This window comes from Callorhinus ursinus, unplaced genomic scaffold (genome assembly GCF_003265705.2).
Source record: "Callorhinus ursinus isolate GAN/ISIS: 27379988/994484 unplaced genomic scaffold, GSC_fseal_2.0 scaffold7, whole genome shotgun sequence".
Taxonomy (NCBI): Eukaryota; Metazoa; Chordata; class Mammalia; order Carnivora; family Otariidae; genus Callorhinus; species Callorhinus ursinus.
This window is the reverse complement of record NW_027397069.1, coordinates 60,668,212-60,691,947: the sequence shown is the minus strand read 5'-3', so window position 1 is coordinate 60,691,947 and position 23,736 is coordinate 60,668,212. Positions and strand designations below refer to the sequence as shown.

General features: G+C 38.5%; 1 protein-coding gene across 9 annotated transcripts in view; it reads right to left on the bottom strand.

Moving 5' to 3' along the window:
- SMAD9 (SMAD family member 9) overlaps positions 1-23,736 on the bottom strand; it is a 74,659-nt gene that overhangs the window by 40,277 nt on the left and 10,646 nt on the right. The gene's annotated exons all lie outside the window — the stretch shown is intronic.

The window sequence follows — 23,736 nt, the reverse complement described above, 5'->3', positions numbered from 1 at the left end:
GTATATACCCCCAAAAAATGGAAAGCAGAGATTTGAAGAGATACTTGTAAACCAATATTCACAACAGCATTTTCAACAATACCCAAAAGATAGAAATAACCCGAATGCCCACCAATGGATGAATGGATACACAAATGTGATATTACATACAATGAAATATTATTCAGCCTTTAAAAGGAAAGAAATTCTAAGACATGTTGCAATATGAATGAACCTTGAAGACATCATGCAAAGTGAAGTAAGCTAGACACAAAAGGACAAATATTATATGATTCCATTTATTTGAGGCATCTAGAGTAGTCAAATTCATAGAGAAAGTGGAGTAATAGTTGCCAGAGGCTGGCGGGGGAGATGGTGGGGAGGGATGGCAAGTTATTTTAATGGGTATAGATTTTTAGTTTTACAAAATAAAAAGTTATATAGGTGAATAATGGTGATGGTTGCACGGTAATATGAACATTATGATGGTGTATAATGTTATGAATGTATTTAACACCACCAAACTGTTCACTTAAAAATGGCTAAGATGGTAAATTTCATGATACGTGTACTTTACTACAATATAAATATTTTTTTAAAGACGAGAGTTAATGGAAATGATGAAAACAAAGCAGAGGCTATGGTGGGCTTATGGTGGGCTATGATGGGCTCATGCACTGAGTATTATTACCATGGTAAGTTTTCACCTGCATTTCCTCACTGAATCACTGCAGCAGCTGTGTGTGGTTATTATAAGCCCACTTTATATTTCAGAAAACTGAGTGAGGCACATTGAAATTAAGTAAATTCTCCAAGATCACACAACGAGTAAGTAGTGGTGCCCAAAGGAGATGGGAGGAAAGCAACAATGGGTGTCTCCCCTGCCAAATGCTTCGACTGGGATCAAGAGAGCACACGAACCCAGAGTTGAGTCTGAACTCTACTGAAATGGAGGATGATGACAGAAGAGGCATGCATGATAGGAAAGCAGGATAAAAGCCCTCCAAGGACTCTTCAGTCTCCAGAATAATGTGACTCCAAAGGGAAATGCAGTTCCAGTGAAGGATTGGCTTTCTGTTATAAAAGAACAAGCTCTGTATCTAAACCATAAACCAAAGCCAAACTTCATTTGTTAGCCAGCATTCACTCATTTGTGTATTTCAAGAAAAATACCTACCATCAATTACTTTGTGCCAGGCACTGCCTAATGATAAAAGAAAGACATGGTCCTTGTCCTCACAGAGCTTAGAGTCTTGTCTGAATATTAAACAAGCAAATATTAACAAGCCATAAAGTACAATGCAGGAAACACACATAGTGTTGGGATACAGCAAAGCAGGGGAGAGAGCAAAGCAGGGGAGAGAGCCCTTTTTGGACCCACTGGGGAAGATTTCACTGAGGAAACAATAATTAAACCGAGAGGAAGAGGAAGTGTCAGCCTTCCTAGAAGCTGTGGAGCGAGAATTCCAGGCAAAAGATCTAAAAGGATGGCACAGGCGTGGGCAGAACTTGGTGCCCTTGGGAAACTGAAGGGACGCCCGTGTAGCCAGGGAGGAATGGGCAAGGAGGTGCACAGCCAGAGGTGAGGCAGGACCCGAGGGCTCGAGGCAGCTGTGCTGGACCTGGAAGACAATGTATGGAAAATGGGTTTTATTTTAAGTACAAAGGGGAGCCTTGAATGGATTTAAAAAACAAGTAAGTTTAGTGATCTAATGTCCTCTTTTTTTTTTTTTTTTAAGATTTTATTTATTTATTGACAGGAAGAGAGACAGCAAGAGAGGGAACACAAGCAGGGGGAGTGGGAGAGGGAGAAGCAGGCTTCCTGCTGAGCAGGGAGTCTGATGTGGGGCTCGATCCCAGGACCCTGGGACCATGATCTGAGCTGAAGGCAGACTCTTAATGACCGAGCCACCCAGGCGCCCCTATCTAACATATTCTTAAATGATCACAATGGCAGCTCCTGTGGAGAACAAATGGGATGGGAGGGAAGACAGGGAAACCAAATAGAAGACGTCGTAAAGTTCCGGTGAGAGACTGTGGGAGCTCTAAAGGGGCCGTAGCTGTGGAGGAAGACAGAATCACCACTGTGGTGCTTTGTTTGGTTTTAAAAACGGGGCTTCTAAAGAGTATCTTACAGATGAAGAATTAATCACAAAAAAGGAGATACTCATGTTGCAAAAGATAGAGAGGAAGTGGGACCACGGATGGAAGAGAAGAGTAAGAAGACAGTGCAGGTCTGTCCATCTGGTCATGGGAAGAACGGGGGTATTCCCTCTGAAAGATTCTAATGCCCTGATGAGGTCTGAGTAAGACTGGGAGGAGCAGGGGTGAGAGATTTGAGGAGCAAGGAAAAGGTGGGAAGTAGGGAGAGAGTGGGAAGGCAGGAGTGTGTTCTGAATTATGGGATAGAAAACAAAAGGCGGGGCGCCTGGGTGGCTCAGTCGTTAAGCGTCCGCCTTCACCTCAGGTCATGATCCCAGGGTCCTGGGATCAAGCCCCGCATCGGGCTCCCTGCTCGGCGGGAAGCCTGCTTCTCCCTCTCCCACTCCCCCTGCTTGTGTTCCCTCTCTCACTGTCTCTCTCTCTCTGTCAAATAAATAAATAAAATCTTAAAAAAAAAAGAAAAAGAAAACAAAAGGCATGCTCCTATAGAGGCCAGTCAGCCAGCATGACTGACAACAAAGACTTTCTAGGGTCCTACTCCAAAGCACCTCAGGAAAAAAAACAGACCTTCTCTTGGAAAATGAACACTGCTCATTGCCCAGTCTGAAACCTGGCTCCTCTAAGCATGGGGCTCTTTCCCCTTTATGATACAAGAGGTGACGAGAGCCGGGTAAAGAGGCAGGACAGCCAAGCGTGCGCTTGGACATTGTATCTATATAAGGGTCGCAAAATTATCACTACAATAAACTCTCAAAATATAAGCTGGTCACATTGCTTCTGAAGTAGGCAGTACCCTCAGGTGGGAAAAAAAATAACACCTACAAATGTTTTTTTGTGTGTGGTGCGCATGCTACTCATCAGCCCTTGGCAGTCAGGAAGACAGAAGAAATTCTGAGATAATGATACACAGTATTTGTGTTCCTTACAGAAAGATGTGATTAACTTGGTTGTCTTTTGAACACTTTAATATAATAGCTTAGAGGAAGGGGCTGGAGATAAATACTTTTCTTACTCGTGAAACTGACATCATTTGCTTTGGGGAAAGAACTACTGGTGGCTGGAAGAAGAGTGAAAGACATGTTACTTTTGTACTTTTTTGCATTTTGTGTCAACTGCAAAATACCTCCAGAGTCAGAAAGATCCCAACAGAAAACAGAAGTGAACTACAGAAAAGCAGAAAGTATTCTGCCCATTGTTATTCTGAGCACTGATTTTTCATACTTGAATTTCTTTCTGTATAAACTTTTTATTCTTTATTCATAAAGAAGTATTATGTGGTAAGCAGTACCATATAATGAGTCTCTCTGAGGGACTCCCATATTTTGGTTCAGCTCCTGTTAAAATTTTAGCAAGACTGGATTTCCCGTATCTATTCAGAAAGTGGTGTACTATCACTCTAAAATGTGGTTCCATGTTTCCCTCACTCCCTAAATCAGTCTTGCATTCCCAGTGAGGCAGTAGATGGCAACTATCTTCCAAACAGGGACGACCCAATCATCAGGAACACTCACACTTGTCCTAAAACTTGAACTACAGAGCCAGAACTCAGCAGAGAGCCAAGATTATAAAAACAAAGTAAGCTTTTAACTCAGAGTAGGACCCAAACAGATTGGTAGAGCCTATTCTTAATTTATACCCAATTCTAATGTGCTTTATTATTTGCATTAGAGTACTTTGATTAAAAATTCACTAGGCACAAATGTGTATCATCGCATTACTGATAGCGCAATTCTTTCTTCTCTCTATATTTGTAACTCTTAATGTGTTTATAAAACATTCCACATTCTCAAGGAGAGTAAGAATCAAGGCCAACTACTTCATCATGAATGATTTATCAATTACAAATTGAAGATCCTTAGAAATCTATTTTTACTGAATTGTTTATATACTGGCGAATAACTGCTGCTTTAAAAAAAAAAAATCAAACTTTCTGTCCCTTAGCAACCTCAGAAAGAATAAACCAGGTCTTAAGCAATACAAGGCATCTTAAAGGTGTCCTTACTCCAAGTAATCCTGACCCATGAAAATCTGGGTTTACCACAATTATAAATTTGAGAAAGACTATTGGTCTGACAAAATGAATCATAAGAAATATAAAAGTATTAGTCAATTTAGAAAAATCTGATTCCTATAATAGCTTTTTCAGGAATAAATATCTTTCCATTTCACACATATTTACCAAGTTCTTTATGTTGCGGTTCCTAAATACTAAACCTCACAAAGTTTACTTCCAAACATACCTAATTTTTTAGTCAAATAATCTAGACTCTTTAGTAGAATTAAGAGAACTCATTTTACCTTCCTACATCTAAAATATAAGTCTAATTTTTAAAAACATATTCTGCCGGGCACCTGGGTGGCTCAGTTGTTAAGCGTCTGCCTTCGGCTCAGGTCATGATCCCAGGGTCCTGGGATCGAGCCCCGCACTGGGCTCCCTGCTCAGCAGGAAGCCTGCTTCTCCCTCTCCCACTCCCCCTGCTTCTGTTCCCTCTCGCTGTGTCTCTCTCTGTCAAACAAATAAAATCTTTAAAAAAAAACAAAAACAAAAACATATTCTGCCCACCTTATCTAAGTGTTTTTGTTCGGCACTGAAGAATACCTTTGTTAGCAAACTGTGGAACAAATCAGTAAAACTCTTTGCTCATCAAAACATCAAACTTTAAACTTTAAGAATTTTATAACTGTTCCAGCTTTTTTGTAAGCAATATAGTATTATTTTACTGATGTAGTCAATAAGCCACTTTTTTTTTAAATGTTCCCAGCACGTCCTTCAGGAAACAGATAAGCTGTACTATTCTGATATTCTAAATATCAGATGATATCCATGTAGACTAGCTTAGCACAAATCTAGAAAAGGTATATTTCCCTTTTAAAAAAAAAAGATGTTTTAAAATTGGTTTTATAGGTAATGAGGTATATTTCCACCTTCTCATTGTTGTAAAGTCACCTCAGGACGGCTTGGATATTATTTTTTAACCCTGAGGAGTGTTTGGGACCAACAGAAATGAGCTTCCCTTCAACAAATACAAACTTTCATTATCATATTCTCTCTCCCTCCCTTTCTTCTTCCTCCCCCCCCACCATCTCCCTTCCTTTCCTCCCTTTCTCTCAAAAAATGCAGTTCAGCCCAAATATGGGGGAATGTGATCACGTGACACAGCAGGAATAGTACATCACAGCCACATTACACAGACGACCGAAACATGTTTTCTGTTAATTTTCCCTATTTTTCATTCAGAGCCTCTCATACGTCAACACACAAGTAATGCATATGAGGCATACTAAAAAAATTTTTTCTTATTAACTTTTGTAAGTCCAGTCTATAAGTATTTTAAACACAACAAATGACCTTTCACTTTTCCTCTTTCCCATTTCCTCTGAGAAATACCAATCTACAGAAGAACGAATGACTTACCAAAAACATTTTACTACCCTCCCTTGTGCTTAGGTGCACTACAAAAAGTAGGAATTATTTATAAAAAAAAAAAAAAAAACTCTTAAAAATATCCTCTGCGAAGCCATCCTGAAGTAATTTTCAAAGTTTTTAGATTTAGTCTCTACCATGCACTGGGTGCTGTTGCATGTGTGCTAAAACTACACAGTAGCTTCCCAGATTAAAAATCTTCATTACCTAAGGAATTAAAAGAATTTAAGTCAGGATACAATGCCATTAAACTGCTTCAAAATATTTAGAGTCCCAAAAATGTAATGAAGGATACTTGTGGGGCTATTTTAGGCATTACTAAATGGTTTATGGAATGGCATTGTTTTATTTTATCTTTATTTTAAACATAGGTGGCAACAGAGTGATTTCATCATAGAGGGTCTAAAACTCTGGCCCAGCCCAGAAGTAATGTGTTTTCTTCATTGTACAGGTCTGGTGAGACCCACAGTTGAAACTGATATCCAGAGGACTGTTTCCCGGTTTCCTAGACCAGAGCTGGATGTACTCTAGAGCATGAACCTGAGCTGTTCCAACTTGTTATATTTTCTCCAGGTGGAATGCTCTGCAAATGGGGACATGGTATAACTGAGGACAGGACACCAAGAGTCCTAGTATTTCTGCAAGGAAATTCATCTACTCCTTCCACCCCCACATCTCGTGTGTTAACTGCTACTTTCCCACTGTGCAGGCAAGTGCTTCTTTAGATGTACAGTGTGGATTCTCACTGTTGAGAAAGAATTCCAGAAACTAAACACAAAACAAAAAACTGAATCTGTGCTGGAGGAAAAGTAAGCTCATCCATTGTAATGAGCTCTGTATATTCTCAAGCCAGAAAAACAAATACCCGAAAGAATGACAGAGTGCAAGACCATGCTGCAAAAATTTCTGTCAATGATGATGACAATTTTGTTGAAATATATACAAAATGGCATTATTGGGTGAGGAAGCTTGATTGTACCAGTGACTTGAAAGATTAAGCTGTAGGGAAGTTGGAGCCACCTACAACAGATAGGCATAAGAAAAGTGCCTTATAGGGGCGCCTGGGTGGCTCAGTCATTAAGCGTCTGCCTTCGGCTCAGGTCATGATCCCAGGGTCCTGGGATCGAGCCCGCATCCGGCTCCCTGCTCAGCGGGAAGCCTGCTTCTCCCTCTCCCACTCCCCCTGCTTGTGTTCCCTCTCTCGCTGTGTCTCTGTCTGTCAAATAAATAAATAAAATCTTTTAAAAAAGTGCTTATAAGGTTACAGTTGAGCACCCATAAACCAAGAGGATAGCCATGAATAAAGAAGTTAATCATTGTGCAGAGCAAAAATTCTTCCTATGTAGATTTAGTTACTGCATCCAGACTAACAAGTAGATTTTTACAAGCTAACGAATCATGAAACACAGCAAAAGCCAGGAGGGGATGTACCAGCATACAGAAGCACTACCTTAGCAAGCGTGAGGAAAATACCAGGAAAGACATTCTCCATCTTAAAATGATGGCAAGGCCTACAAACGAGCTAAATAAAGTTCTTACTAATGCAGTCTTAGATTTAAGCCTGGGACTATAAGGCCACATTTTGACGAGACTGAACCAAAACTTTTCATTGAACAGCCTGTTTATATACATTTAACCAATCCTTTGAGCTTTAAAATTGACATCATCAACTGTCCATAAAAATTTCAGTCTTTTTAGGATGAAAAGTGTCCTACTACTCGGGACAACATCGCTATTTTCTCAGCATGCTTAACGTTTACTTAGCAGATAATGTCTCAGTAATGCTTAACTATAAAATAATCAAGCACAAGGCCACAACTGAGATAGATCAATAGTTGCACACTTGAGCAGCGAAGTGAAGAGAATAACAAGGAAGATGTACTTGTAAGCAAAGAAAATGTGAAGACATCTTTAGGCAAACTCTCAACAGAGTATAGGACAACTCAGTATTCTCCAGTCTTCTAGAAGTCCTGGCACTTTATTTTTTATTTTTATTATTTTAAAGATTGTATTTATTTATTTGAGAGAGAGAATGAGAGACAGAGAGCACAAGAGGGAAGAGGGTCAGAGGGAGAAGCAGACTCCCCGCTGAGCAGTGAGCCCGATATGGGACTCGATCCCGGGACTCCAGGATCGCGACCTGAACCGAAGGCAGTCGCTTGACCAACTGAGCCACCCAGGTGCCCAGTCCTGGCACTTTATTAAGCAAGAAATTTTTAGTTGTAAAATTAGAACATATGTAAAAATAATTAAATGTATAAATAATTAATATATCCTCATTTAGTTTACTAAGTTAATAGACTTCTTGCTGAAAACCTAATTTTGTCTGAAATGTCAAGGGTTGGTATAAAATCTCACAGTGGAATATTATATAGTAATAAAAATATATTAACTATACCCGCAAGGATTAATCTTAGAAACATAATGTTAAATGAAAAAGAAAGTATGCTTAGAAGACTACACAGAGCATGGAATCATTTTTCTAAAGTTTAAAAACAAAATTAAATATCATGGAGATACATATGTATGTGAATAAATTATAGTTAAACTATCAGAGCACTGAAAACGCAAAATTCAAGATAGTAATACTTGAAGCAAAGGAGTAGCACAACAGGAAGATGTAGCATTAGTAATGTTGATTCTTATATTATTATATTACCATATATTACATAATGTTCATAATTTTTATACATGCATCACATATTCTTTCGAAAGTATCAACTATTACATAATAAAATATTTAATTCATTTAAAACAAAATGTCAGAGGACATGTGTAACATGGTCCGTCTTGTTAGCTAACAATGATATTTCCCAGCAGATCAAAATTTAAGAACCAAAGTCCAATCAAAGATTATGAAAAAGAAAAGATCCTAATCTACAATCAGAAGAGCCTCAGAGCAATGAACAAAAAGATTAAGAACAAGCATCTCTTAAGCATCCACTAAACACAAGTTAGAAACTTACAAGCCACCCATGGAACACTGAGTGAGCATCTAAGAGTTAATTATTTGTTATGGATTATTAGCCCTTCCTGGCCCTCTGTCTTCATTCTCGCCTTTTGTACTTCCTGACCCCAATCTCCCCTCTTCAAAGTTCAGTCCCATCCATAGAGTCTTCCTGATTCCCTACCTGAATGTGATCCCTACCATTGCTCTATCCTTTCTATATGTCCCTCACCCCGTGTGACCTCACACTGATTCAGGTCCTAGCAGAGAACCCACCTCCTCTGAGGCTGTGATCCCTTTCACCTCCACGTAAAGTCTCCCTAGAAATCCTGAGCCAACCCATTAAAAGATGGCAGTGAGGGGCGCCTGGGTGGCTCAGTTGGTTAAGTGTCGAACTCTCGATTTTGGCTCAGGTCATGATCTCAGGGTCCTGAGGCTGAGCCCCACCTGGGGTTCCGTGCTGAGCGTGCTGAGTGTGGATCTTGCTTAAGATTCTCTCTCTCCTTCTCCCTCTGCCTCTCGTGGCCCCCACCCACAGCTCACGCTGTCTCGTGCACTCTTGCGAGCTCTCTCTCAAAAATACATAAATAACTAAATAAAAAATAAAAAGATGGCAGTAATCTAAGCCCTTGCTGATACATTTACCACCCCAAGAACACTCCTTGGCTGTGATTTATGATCAGCTCATTTACATCGCTCTCTTTTTCACATTCGCGGCAATGATGGCTGTCAGCGTTCTCTGCATGATCTGGTACTGAGGGACTCCAAGCGGCCTAACTGCCACCCCCCCCCAATCTCCTGCAGTCAGTACCAGCCAGCACTGTTAGCCTTAGGTCAGATTAACCAGCTAGATCCCTCTATCACTCCATCAACCTTAAGTCCTCAAATCTACGTCTTCCTCGGTTTCCCAGGTCATCCTTTTTCTAATGAATCCCAATGCTCTACATCCATATAGACCAACCATTCCTCTACTATAAACAATATTGTAATTATCTGGATATATATCCCTTACTAAGCTCCCCTAAGGGTCTAACACGGGTTTCTCAATCTCAGCACTACTGCATTTTCTCCCTTTGATTTTAACGATTTGTGTGTGGGGCTGTCCTGTCTGGCAGCATCCCTGGTCCACTATATGCCAGCAGCATACCCCTCTGCAAGCTGCAATAGCTAAAAATGTCTCCAGATATTGTCAGGTGTCCCCTCTGTGTCAAAAATCACCACTGGTTTAACATAAATCATAATTCTGCTCAATAATCACAAAATCTTTAAAAATTTGGATGTAGATTATTGTTAAATGAAAATGAAATCGAATTCCAAGGAAAGATGTGTTTACTGTGGATTTAAATAATCAGAGGGAGGGAACTTACTCTGCTAATGGCTGCACATTAAGTTTTGAAATCTGGGCATAGAAAGTTTAGTGCTTTATTTATTTATTTATTTATTTATTTATTTATTTATTTATTTATTTATTTTAAGTTACCCAGGGCAGTTGTTTAGGCTGAAGACAATAGAAGGATTTGGATCATGATTTCTGTACTCAGATATTAATCCACTTTAAAGAAATAGCATTTTCCTGGGCAGCTTGAAACTCTGTGATTTAGTGTTATTTTGAACCACCTTGGCAAAAGCCAAAGGGCTCAGACATGAGTTTTTGTCACAGAAAGAAGAATCACAGTTCTACCCACATCAAAGAGTAATGCAGTTACAAAATAGATTTGAAACGACTTGGTTTTAAATTGACAAATACAGAAAAGAGAAAACTGACCTCTCCCTCATTCTCTCGTTCCAATCCCACCCACCCTCTTACCAATCCTGTGGACTGCTTATTTTCTAAACATCTTTCGAAACCATCTTTTCCTCTCCATCCCTCCCAAACCTCTTCTACCAATCACCAGGTTTCTGACACACATCTCTACTAACATTCTCATTTAAAAAAGTACCAGAACTGGGGCGCCTGGGTGACTCAGTCATTAAGCGTCTGCCTTCGGCTCAGGTCATGATCGCAGAGTCCCGGGATCGAGCCCCGCATCGGGCTCTCTGCTCCGCCGGAAGCCTGCTTCTCCCTCTCCCACTCCCCCTGCTTGTGTTCCTTCTCTCGCTGTCTCTCTCAAATAAATAAATAAAATCTTTAAAAAAAAAATAAATAGGGGCGCCTGGGTGGCTCAGTTGGTTAAGCGACTGCCTTTGGCTCAGGTCATGATCCTGGAGTCTGGGATCGAGTCCCACATCAGGCTCCCTGCTCAGCGGGGAGTCTGCTTCTCCCTCTGACCCTCTTCCCTCTCGTGCTCTCTCTCTCTCTCTCTCAAAAATAAATAAATAAGTAAATAAAAATAAAAAAAATAAATAGAAATAAAAATGTACCAGAACTCTCTGCAGCTTGTTTGCAAATGCTAAGAATTTCCTATCTTCTCTTACCTTCCCTGTTCTGTCTAGCCTTTCCTTCTTTCCTTTCTCCCTTCCTTAATTGGATAGAAAGGGAGTTTTCTCTCCTTGATTTAAAAAACAATTTGTGTTCGTGAATAAAAAAAAAAACCTGAAAATGGAAAAAGAAAGCTCAAATAACCACTGTTCATCCACACAGAGATAATAATCATTGTTAACATTTTTGTGAATTTTTAAATCTTTTTTTATAAATAAACATATTTTAAAAGAGCATTTGTTTATAGATATGTCTCATATTCTGCCTATTTCAATGAATGATATATTGTAAGCATTTTCATATTATTAAATATTTTGGTTTTAAAGTTTTTTGGTAGAGTAATAGTCAACTTTTAATTTTATTTCTAAGTTGCATTTTTACTTCATTTGTAATACTTTCTTTGCCATAATTTGGAAGAACAAAACAAAACAGATTTAAAGCCCTCCCTGTACAGATTTTACAAGCTGGCTTTCTAGAGTTTCAGATTAATTGCTGAAACAAAAACAAAACCAAAACCTAGATGCATTTTGCCTTTAGTCATATGTAAATCAGTTAGGTCACTTTACAGTTCTAATTATGTAAGTTTCACTTCAAGCTACTGTTCTATCAAAAATTAAAACATTATAGATAATGTTAAAGTCCTTCTGATCATCATCCACAATTCCCAAATCTTCATGTACTTCTTGATATGACTACTGTTACAAGTTTGAACTTATTTTTAGGTGTTTTACTCTGCATATTCATCCACAGATAGGTACTTACAAGAAAGTATAGTATGAGTTTGAATCTTTAAAAATACTTAATCATTCTGCAATTTGCTTGAGAGTATTTTCTATGTTGGTATTATATAAGCTTACTTCATTCTTTTTAATTGCTGCATAGTATTCTATCTTATGACAAAGCCCTTTTCAGCTTAAGCTCAACCTGCCATTCAAATAAGTCCACTACAGTGCAATAAACCTAAAATATATTCATACCTGTCTGTTTTAAAACTTTTTAAACTGGCATCAACTTAAGGAATGTGGGATAACCTGAGAAGAAATTCTAAAATAAATTTGACTCTTAACTATAGAGAATAAACTGAGGGTTGCTGGAGAGGAGGAGGGTGGGGGATGGGCTAGATGGGGGATGGGCATTAAGGAGGGCACTTGTGATGAGCACTGGGTGTTGTATGTAAGTGATGAATTACTGAATTCTACTCCCGAAACCAATTACACTATACATTAATTAGAATTTAAATAAAAACTTAAATACACAGATAAATAAAACAACAATATATAATAAAACTTACTACACATTTTTGATGTTAACAGATGTATATAGTATGTATCTCTAATGCAATTGCTTCACAATTTTGGTTTTTAGATTACTTCCCATTTATCTTTATTTTAAATAATGTTACAATAAAAACTGTTTACCTGCCAAAAAAAATGCAGAATTTGATAACCCGTTTTAGTAATCTAGAAGAATTTCTATTTTTTTAATTTCTATTTTTTCCCTATTTTTTATAAGTTTTTTAAAAGGTTTTATTTATTTACTTGACAGAGAGAAACACAGCTAGAGAGGGAACACAGCAGGGGGAGTGGGAGAGGGAGAAGCAGGCTCCCCATGGAGCAGGGAGCCCGATGTGGGATTCGATCCCAGGACCCTGGGATCATGACCTGAGCCGAAGGCAGACGCTTAATGACTGAGCCACCCAGGCGCCCCTATTTTTTTTAAATGTTAATGAAATAAAGCTAACATGTGATTGGTAAAAAAGGTATATTACATTCACATTTTCAGTTATAATTGCTTAATACATACAGAGCCTGAATTACAAAGACTTATTTATCCAAAGTTCATTAGTGGGAACATTTGGGGATGATGGAAATGTCCTATGTCTTAACAAAGGTGTGGGTTACACGGACGTATACAACATAGTTAATTTTTGATTTACAGAGAAAGAAGCTGAAATTTTGAAGTGCCTTATATTTGTTAAAGAAATTGAATTCACAACTAAAAACCTTCCCTGGAAGAGATCAACAAGCCTAAATGCCTTCACTGGCAAATTCTATCAAACGTTTAAAGAAGAAATAATAGAAAGACAAATATTTCAGAGTATTGAAGAGGAGGGAACCTTCCCAACTCATATAATAAGACCAGAATAATCCTGAAACAAAAATCTGATTAGGATGTCATAGGAAAACATAAATATTACTCAGGAACATAGATGTAAATATCCTTAACAAAATATAAGCAAATCTCATCCAGCAGTATTAAAAAGTTTAATACCTCATGACCAAGTGGGATCTAACACAGGAAATGAAAGATTGGTACGACACTTGAAAATAAATCAACATGCTTCATCATATAATCAGAATAAAAGAAAAATGCCATATTATCATCTTTTTTTTAAAGTAAAATAATTTAGAATATAAAAAAAGTCTTCACTGATGGGATTCAGAGACTAGGAAGAGTCCAGATTTCCTGGGCACATGGGTGATGGTATATCATTCATTAACAAATTCAGGAGGAATTGAAGTTGGGGGTCAGATAGATGCAATGAGGTCTATTTTGGATATACTGGATCTGAGGTGGTAGTAAAGTGGGTAGAGGGTCAGGAAAAAAGCACTGTATCAAAGTGGATTTCAGTAGGCAGTGAGGTACAGGATTTGGAGCTCAGAGGACAAGGCTGAACCAAAGGGATTTAGTTCCAAATTTATCAGCACTTAAGGGGGAAAGGAAATGATAGTTTGGGTGAAATTGTATAGTATGAAAAAGCAGAGTCAGGACAACATTTTATTAAATTATAATAATGGCCTTCTAAGTAGTCTTCTTGCTTTTACACTTGGTCCTCATAGTCTGATCTTTTTTTAAAAATTTTTTGTTATGTTAATCACCATACATTACATCATTAGTTTTTGATGTAGTGTTCCATGATTCATTGTTTGTGCATAACACCCAGTGCTCCATGCAGAATGTGCCCTCTTTAATACCCATCACCAGGCTAACCCAGCCCCCCGCCCCCCTCATAGTCTGATCTTAACACAACAGCCTGATTGACCCTATTAAGACATAAGTCAATTTCATGACCCTTCTCTGCTCAAAACCCTCTGAAGGTTTTATTCACTCCAAATAAAAGCTGAAGTCCTTTCAATGGTCTACAAGACCCTGCAGCACTATACTTCTCAACCCTGGTGGCATGCTGGAATGACCCTTCCTTGAGCATCCACCCGTTACTTCCCTGACCTCTTTTCCTTCTACTTTCTCCTTTGCTCTCTCTACTCCTGGCACAACTGCCTCTTTCTTTGCCTTCAACATGCCAGCCTTGCAACTACCCCAGGGCATCTCTGTTTCTACAATGCTCTTCCATCATGGGGCTCTCTCCCTCATCCATCTCCTTCAGAATTTTACTCCTGTAATCTCAGAGAAGCCCTCTCTGTTTCCCCCCTTTATTTTATTTTTAGTTTTTAATTTACTTAATGTTTAATTCAGTATAATTAACATACAGTTTTATATTAGCTTCAAGTGTACAAAACAATGATTCAACTATTCTGTACATTACTGTGTTCATCAAGATAAATGTCCTCTTTTTCAGTTTCTCTTTTAATTCTAGCTAGTTAACATGCAGTGTTACATTAGTCCCCTCTATTTTTTTTTTTTAAGATTTTATTTATTTGAGAGAGAGAATGAGAGAGCGCATGAGAGGGGAGAGGGTCAAAGGGAGAAGCAGACTCCCTGCTGAGCTGGGAGCCCAATGCAGGACTCCAGGACTCCATCCTGGGGACTCCGGGATCATGCCCTGAGCCGAAGGCAGTTGCTTAACCAAGCCACCCAGGTGCCCCTAGTCCCCTCGATTTTAAATTGAAGCTCTCTCTCATTTTCTCTCACCCTTTTCTGCTTTATTTTTCCCTGAGCAGACTTATGATTAACGTACTACATATTTTACTTGTTTCTCCAAATTTTGTTAAGGTGAAGTTCACATTACATAAAATCATTCATTTTAAAGTGAACTATTCAGTGACATTTAGTACATTTACAATGTTGTGCAACTACCTCTAATTCCAAGTCATTCCTGCCACCCCAAAGTAAAAACCCATAGCTATTAAACAGTTTCTCCTTATTTCCTGGTCCTGCCCCCATCCTCAAGCCCCTGGCCCTGGTAATATTCTATTTGCATTCTATTTCTATGGATTTAACTTATTCTGCATATTGCATATAAATGCATACAATACCTGGCCTTTTTGTATCTGGCTTCTTCCACTTGACATGTTTTCAAAGTTCATCCACATGGTAGTAGGTATCAGTATTTCATTCCTTTTTATGGCTACTATTTTTTCATTGAGTGTGTGTGTATACATACATATATAACAATTTGATCATCAATCCAACCATTAATTAACCTTTGAGTTGTTTCTACTTTCAGGCTATTATAAATAGTGCTGCTGTGAACATCTGTGTACAGGTATTTATTTGAGCCCCTGTTCTCAATTCTTTTGTGTATAAACCTACGACAACTGCTGGATCATGTGGTAATTTTATGCTTAACATTTTGAGAAACTGCCAAGCTGTCTTCCACAGCAGCTGAACCATTTTACGTTCCCAACAGAAATGCATGTATTCCAATTTCTCCACACCCTCACCAACACTGGTTATTTTCCATTTTTTGTTTGTTTATTACAGCCACCCTAGTAGGTGTGAAGTGGCATCTCATTGTGTTTTAATTTCGATTTCCCTAGTGATTGATGGTGTTGAGCATCTTTTCACATCTTACTGGCCATTTGTATATCTTCTGTTTTTTTAATTTAATTTTATTATGTTATGTTAATCACCATATATCACTTCATTAGTTTTTGATGTATATTTGTATATCTTCTTTGGAGAAATATCGGCTCAAGTCCTTTACCTATTTTATTTTAATTAATTAATTAATTAATTAACTTTTTAAGTGGGCTCCACAGCATAGCATGGAGCCCAACCAGGGCTTGAACTCACAACCCTGAGATCAAGAGTTAGATGCTTCACTGCTTAACCAACTAAGCCACCCAGGGGCTCCCCCTTTACCCGTTTTTTAAATTGTGTCGTTTGTTTTCTTTATGTTGCATTATAAGAGGGTTTTTTTCAATATATTCTGGATATATAGATACTGAGATATGTGATTTGCAAGTATTTCCCCCTTTCTGTATGTTGCCTGTTTGCTTTCATGATAATGCTCCTTGATGCACAAAAGTTTTTAATTTTGATGATGTCAAATTTATTTACTTTTTATTTTGTTACTTGTGCTTTTAGTATCATATTTAAGAATCCACTGCCAAATCCGAGGTCATGAAGATTTACCCCTCTGTTTTCTTCAAGGAGTTTTATGGTTTCAGCTCTTATATTTAGGTCATTAATCATTTTCAGTTAATTTTGGAAGTAGTGTGAGGTAGGGGTCCAACTTCATTGTTTTACATGTGGCTATCCAGTTGTCCCAGCACCATTTGTTGGAGACTATTCTTTCCCTGCTGAATGGTTTTAACACCTCTGTCAAAAATAAATTGGCCACAAATGTTCGGGTTTATTTCCAGACTTTCAATTCTATTCCACTGATCTCTATGTCTATCCTTTGCCAATTCCACAGTTTTCATGACTGTACCTTTCTAGGATGTTTCAAACTGGGAAGTATGAGCCTTCCACCTTTGTTCTCCCTTTTCGAGACTGCTTTGTATTTTACTTATTTTTATTATTTATTGTCTCTTTTTCCTCCCCACAACATAGACTCTATTAGGATGTGAATTTTTTTGCCCACCGCTGTACCCCAGCACACAGAATAGAACCTAGCATATAGTAGGTGTTTAATCTTTGCTAAATGAAGGAATGGGCTCTTGAGAAGATCGAGTCATTCACAGCTCCCAGAAGAGAATGGGGGTGCAAGGAGGACAGGTGAGGAGAGGAAGAGATAACCATGGTTGAGCAATTCCCGTCAAAGAAGAGTTGAAAGGGCAGGAAGGAGGGGCGATTTAAGGCCGCAGGCTCCAGTGCCAAGGGTCCATTTCAAAACCATATTGGCAGGAGAGCGTGAGCAGCAGTATCCTTTCTGGTGCGTGAGTCAGTCTTTAGCAATTCAAACGTCCTAAAACTAAAAATTATGTAGTTACTCTCATGTTGAACATTTTATATTTTTCAAAAACAAACCAAAAGATAAGATGAAACAGAATGAATAACAACGAATTGTTTTCTGTGAACTGGAAGGGCAAATAGCTTTTGCATCTTATCTCAAGAGTCTCCACAGCTTTTAGTCTATTTAAATAAGTATTCTTGATAAGTTAATGTAATTTTACAATCGTATCACACAACATTCCCTGAAATGTGAAAGTACCATACTGACCTTTAAAAAAAATTCTGAACAAAATCTTAAATAAATACATCTATCACATTTACTCAAATTAAATAACTGGGTAGTGACATCAGCAAGTCTGAACACTATTGTTACTAATGGGACCGAAGCCAGTGAAGAAAGACCAGGGCTAGAGTACATACATGCAGGGTAGCTTACGATAAACGCACTGGCAAATTTTCTTTGGTGTTCATTACTTTTTTTTTTTTCAATTTGCAAAATTTTTAAAATGTAAATCATTAAGGAAGGATGAAGAGATCACTCCTGTTGAGTATATATTATATAAACTGCTACTGAATAATTGTTATTTTTCTTACATAATAGCAAATACTGCTGCCATGAGATTAAACAATATATGGCCACTCCACAAATAAAGCCATATGGTTCCATCTGTTTCTTGGTTCCATTACAGTACACCTACTGGCTAATAAAAAAACTGTTAACCACAGGATGCAAACATGCCTCTTATTTAACTGGTTCAAAATCAACAAAGTGTGATCAATATAATTTGGCAGAGTTTGACTTATTGCGGGATTTAGATATGCATCTCCTTATCCTCTTGGCGCTGATGATGATTTGACACAATATGTGAAATATATAAACTAGCACTAAAACTGCATAGCTCTGGGATTTGCCATGTGCTAATTGCTCTACTCAAGCCTCAGGGAAGATGCAAAGTTGCCCCAGGCAGTCATCGTAGGTTTAATTATGGTCTGGGAGTTTTATTCCCTGGACAGTGGTGACAGCCTGAAGAGAGCTTTGCCTCAACTTGGTCTTCATCTTAGCAACTAAAAAAATGACCACAGGGCAGTTCAACACCTCCCCTGCAAAGTCCACTCCAGCAGGCAAAACTGCTATTTATCCTTCAAATGCAGCTTAGGTCTCATAGGCCTCTGTGACTTCCCCAGATGGAATTCTCTTCTCAGTCAGTACCTTATACACATGACTATTTTCACTTTGGATCATAATTTGTTTGTTCATATATCTCTCTTCTATTAAATGACAAAGTCTTTTCTTTTTTTTGAAAGGTTTTATTTATTTATTTGACAGAGAGAGACAGTGAGAGAGGGAACACAAGCAGGGGGAGTGGGAGAGGGAGAAGCAGGCTCCCCACTGAGCAGGGAGCTCAATGCGGGGCTGGATCCCAGGACCCTGGGATCACGACCTGAGCGGAAGGCAGACGCTTAACGAATGAGCCACCCGGGCGCCCCTAAATGACAAAGTCTTTAAGAACTTGACTGTCTTGTTCATCTCTGTAGTTCCAACCCTTTGCATCAGATTGGCATTTAATAAATATTTATTACTAATTATGTTAAATGACTATGTCACCTAGTGCTGGTGCCTGGGAAATAGTAGATGTTTAATAAATTTTAACTACCAGAAATTTTCTTCCTCTCCTCTACTCAAAATTTCGCTTCCCTCCCCACCCCTTTCATCACCATTCTGCTGTTAGAACTCAGCTCAGGCTCTCATCACCCTAGACTAATGGTTCTCAATGAGGAATGACTTTGCTCCCTGCGAGTCTCTTGGCAACTTCTGGAGACATTTTAGGCTGCCACAAGTTGGCTGGAGAGAGTGGGTCCCACTGGTATCTAAGGCATAGAAGCCAGAGATGCTGCTAAACATCCTACAACTCCGAGAACAGCGCCCACAACAAAGAATTAACCAGCCCCCAGTACCAGTAGGTGAGACACTTCTCCTAGATTTTCATTTCTTGAAATTGACTCCTGGTCATTCCCCTTTAATCCTGTTCTTTCTCTCCTCTAATCTATTCTTCCTAAAATCTCCTTTGAGATATAATTGACATAAAACGTTATATTCATTGCAGATGCACAACATAATTCACTATTTGTATATATTACAAAATGTTCACCGCAGTAAGTCAAATTGACATCTGTCACCATTTTTTTCTTGTGATATAAACTTTTTAAGATCTACTCTCTTGGGGCGCCTGGGTGGCTCAGTTGGTTAAGCGTCTGCCTTTGGCTCAGGTCATGATCTCAGGGTCCTGGGATGGAGACCCACATCGGGCTCCCTGCTCGGCGGAGAATCGGCTTCTCCCTCTCCCTCTGCCCCTCCTCCCTGCTCCTGCTCTCTCTCTCACTCACATACTCTTTCTTTAAAATAAATAAATAAAATCTTAAAAAAAAAAGATCTACTCTTTTAGCAACATTCAAATATACAATACAGTATTATTAACTATCTCACCATTCCATTCCATTCCATTCCATGGTTTATTTTATAACCGGAAATTTGTACCATTTGGTCCCCTTCACCCATTTTGCCCACACCACATCCCCAGCCTCTGGCAACCACGTAAATATTCTGTATATCTGTTTTTGGTTGTGTTTCTTTTTAGATTCCACATATAAGTGAGACTAAAAATATTTATCATCCTTTTCCTGTTCAAAAGGTCTTACACTTTTTTTCATGTCTTTAGTTTTTGGTTTAGTTGCTGCTGGATTTTCAACACAATCAATACATCAGTATGTCAAAAGCGGAACTGGAACCAAGTCTAAAAATTCCTATTTCTAATGTAGGTGCTTTACAACTCTCACGAACCCTTTTAAATGAGGAGGACACTGAGGGGGAAAAACAGACTCTAAGAGATGGCAGCTAACTTTTCTTCATTGATCCAAATTTCTAAACATACAAAGGCCAAATCTCCCTTCTACTTTCATTTGCAGTTTAAATGCTGTGTCACTGAAAGTTATACCACACACTGAACTGTTATCTCTTAGGCTGGCTAGATATCCTCTAATCTAACCTTGACTTGTTCAAAATTAATGTGATCTAAGACGGGGAGGCTTTAAAAGCAAAAAATTTTTAAAAATATGTGATTCCCTTTATTTATATGACCATATGTTATGAAATTCCACAGAATTAATTCTTAAATGTAAAAAATCACACACAGAAGTAGGTGGAAAATATATTTACAAGATCTTCTAGAAATTTGCCATTAAAAATAGCATTCCATGTAACTCATATAGCTGATAAGGGATTCACATCCTGACTATATAAAGAACTCCTATAACTCAACAACCAAAAACAAACAATACAATTCAAAAAAGTGGACAAAGCACTATGAGTAGACATTTCTCCGAAGAAGGTATATAAACGGTCAACAATATGATTGCATGATAATATAACATCAATAGTCATTAGGGAAATATAATCCAAACCACAACGAGATTAGCACTTCACAATCATTAGGATGGCTATTATCAACAAAACAGAAATTCACAAGTGTTGGCAAGGATGTGGAAAAAGGACAATCTTGGTGCATTCTTGGTGAGAATAAAAAATGGCTCAGCCAATGTGTCAGTTTGGCAGCTCCTCAAAAATTAAATGTAGGATTACCAAATGACCCAGGAATTGCACTCCTAGATAGATACACACAAAGGAATTGAAAACAGGTACTCAGATACTTGTACACCAATATTCACAGTAGTATTATTCACGACAGCCAGAAGAAGAGAAACAACCTGGGGTGCCTGGGTGGCTCAGTCGTTAAGCGTCTGCCTTCGGCTCAGGTCATGGTCCCAAGGTCCTAGGATCGAGCCCCGCATCGGGCTCCCTGCTCAGCGGGAAGCCTGCTTCTCCCTCTCCCACTCCCCCTGCTTGTGTTCCCTCTCTCGCTGTGTGTCTCTCTCTGTCAAATAAATAAAATCTTTTAAAAAAAAAAAAAAAGAAGAGAAACAACCTAAGCGTCCATCAACAGATGACTGGATAAACAAAATGTGGTAGGTGTGCACCATGCAATATTATTCAGCCTTAAAAAGGAAGGAAATTCTGACACAGGCTACATAATGAATAAAACTTGAAGATGTCATAGGGATGAAGTGAGCTAGACACAAAAAAGCAAATTTTGTTTGACCCTACTTATAGGAGGTAACTAGGATAGGCAAATTTGTAGAGATAGAAAGTAGAACAGGTTACTAGGAACTGAGAGAAAGGGGAATGGGGAGTTCTGTTTGATAGAGACAGAGTTACAACGTGGGAGGATGAAAAAGGTCCGGAGAAGGCTGGTAGTGATAGTTGCACAACAATGTGATGAATTTAATGCTATTGATTTGGATACTTAAATGGTAAAAATGGTAAATTTCCTGTATTTTTACCACAATAAAGAAAAATCACACTCCAAATGTTATAATAATTTGCTTCATCACTACCTTCAAGGGATTTTACAAATAAAGTCTCCCTCTACCAAAATCTGAGGTTTTGTTTTTTTTAAATCTAATTTTGAGATGGAAAATAATGTGCTATTGGTACATGGAAGCCTTGAAAGAAATTAGAATCCCCCATAACATAGAATGCTAGGAAATCCCACACTCCGCAGGCCTAATTATATAGGAGAATCTCCTTCCAACAGTCCATACTCACTGAAGGACACTCATAGTTTTGCGCACTCCCTGGCATTCTGCCTGCCTTTCAGATCCTTTCTTCCACTTAATGCGGATTCATGTAAACATATCAATTTTCTAGCTTAGGAGAGAAAGGAAGTACTATTTTTAAAATATCATTTGCTTCTACACTAAGAAAAAGGGGAAAATATGGAACAATGTCCAGAAAGATTATTTTTTTAAATGAAACCTATTTTCTATCCCAGGATCAACCAATAGCAGTTTTACAAAACGTCAATCAATGTTATTGAGCTTTATTTTCTTGGAATTTATGTTATTTTTATATTATAAACTATAAAATTCCTTCAAAGCAAATAATTACATTCAACAAACATCTATAGATCCAATAACTGTGAGCCTTCTGAAAGAAAGCAGAAATATAAATCATTTCATGCACTAACGCATCTGGTATTTATTTATTTATTAAAGATTTTATTTATTTATTTGAAAGAGGGAGAGCACGTGCGTGGGGTCGGGGCGTGGGGTTGCGGAAGTGGATCAGTGGAGGTGAGGCAGAGAAAGGGAGAGGGACAGGCAGACTCTGCACTGAGCAGGGAGCCTGAAGTGGGGCTTGATCTCAAGACCCTGAGATCACGACCTGAACCCAAACCAGGAGTCCGATGCTTATCCAACCAAGCCATCCAGGCGCCCCATATCTGATATTTAAAGTTGTATTAAAATCTACTAAGACTCCAAAATCTGTATGCCTTCAAATCCATTAGAGGGTCCACAGATTTTGAAATTCACTCTCTCATAAAACTGACTTTACGATCCCTCCCGGAATAGGAATGTAACAGAATCTGCTGCATGAAAATTTTATTGGGTTAATAAATTTATTCTACAGTACACAACAAAGTACAAGAATATTTGAAGTTAGGGCGCCTGGGTGGCTCAGTTGGTTAAGTGACTGCCTTCGGCTCAGGTCATGATCCTGGAGTCCCGGGATCGAGTCCCACATCGGGCTCCCTGCTCAGCAGGGAGTCTGCTTCTCCCTCTGACCCTCTTCCCTCTCATGCTCTCTATCTCTCATTCTCTCTCTCTCTCTCTCAAATAAATAAATAAAATCTTTAAAAAAAAAGAATATTTGAAGTTAATTTTTATCATCATTTCTGGATTTGGGTGAACCGCGGCCCAGAGTCACTACGTAATGACTGCCTGAGGCTCATCCAATAAAAGCCCACAAATATATCAAAACCCTCACAGTGCATAGAGCACACGCACACTCTCATTCTAAAACAGAACTCTAAAAACAGCTTGATTTCTTTTTATATTGATACTGAATTTCACATAAAACAAAAGGCCCTGACTAAAGATGATATATGTTGCCTAAACCAAGACAGGGTTATAACAGGCAGCCTTGTGCTCACGACAGGAGGTGCTAAGGTAAACTGGTGTCATCGGCCTTTATACCGAATAAGCCACCGGGAAAGTCTTGATTTACGTTCACCTAAATCCCTGGGATATGGTTCTCTCCACCACTCATCTAGTTTGATTTTTCAGCTAAAATGTCAATGTAACAAGGTAACGAGTGCCTCCAGGAACAAGATACAACATGGTATAATGACTATCTGGAGGAAGAAGACCTGAGTCTGAATGCTAGCTCCACCACTAAGTGTGACCTTTAAGTAATTAACCACTTGGATCCTGTTTCCTCTTCTGCAAAACTGAAACAAAAATCCCTACTTTTCATGCGGAGTGGAAGTGTGCAAAAGCAATTTGAAAACTGTAAACTAATGTAACGATACTATTTTTTATTATTAACAAGTAGTTCTATTTCCGCTTATTCCTCCTGGGTGCCTTACTGTAGAAGAAAAAAGTGCCAAAAAAGAAAAGAAAAAGTAAAACAATCTCAGAAAAAAAGATCAGAGGCAAAAAAGAAAAAAGAGGATAAATGTTCACATAAAAAGAAAAACTATCTCAACATATTAGCATCGCATTAGGAATCAAAATTATGACATCTTCTTCCGAGAAATGCTACTATTCACTGAGCAGAGCTGGCGGGTGGATATTCCTGAGGCTATAATATATACCTTCTATAGAATTCCA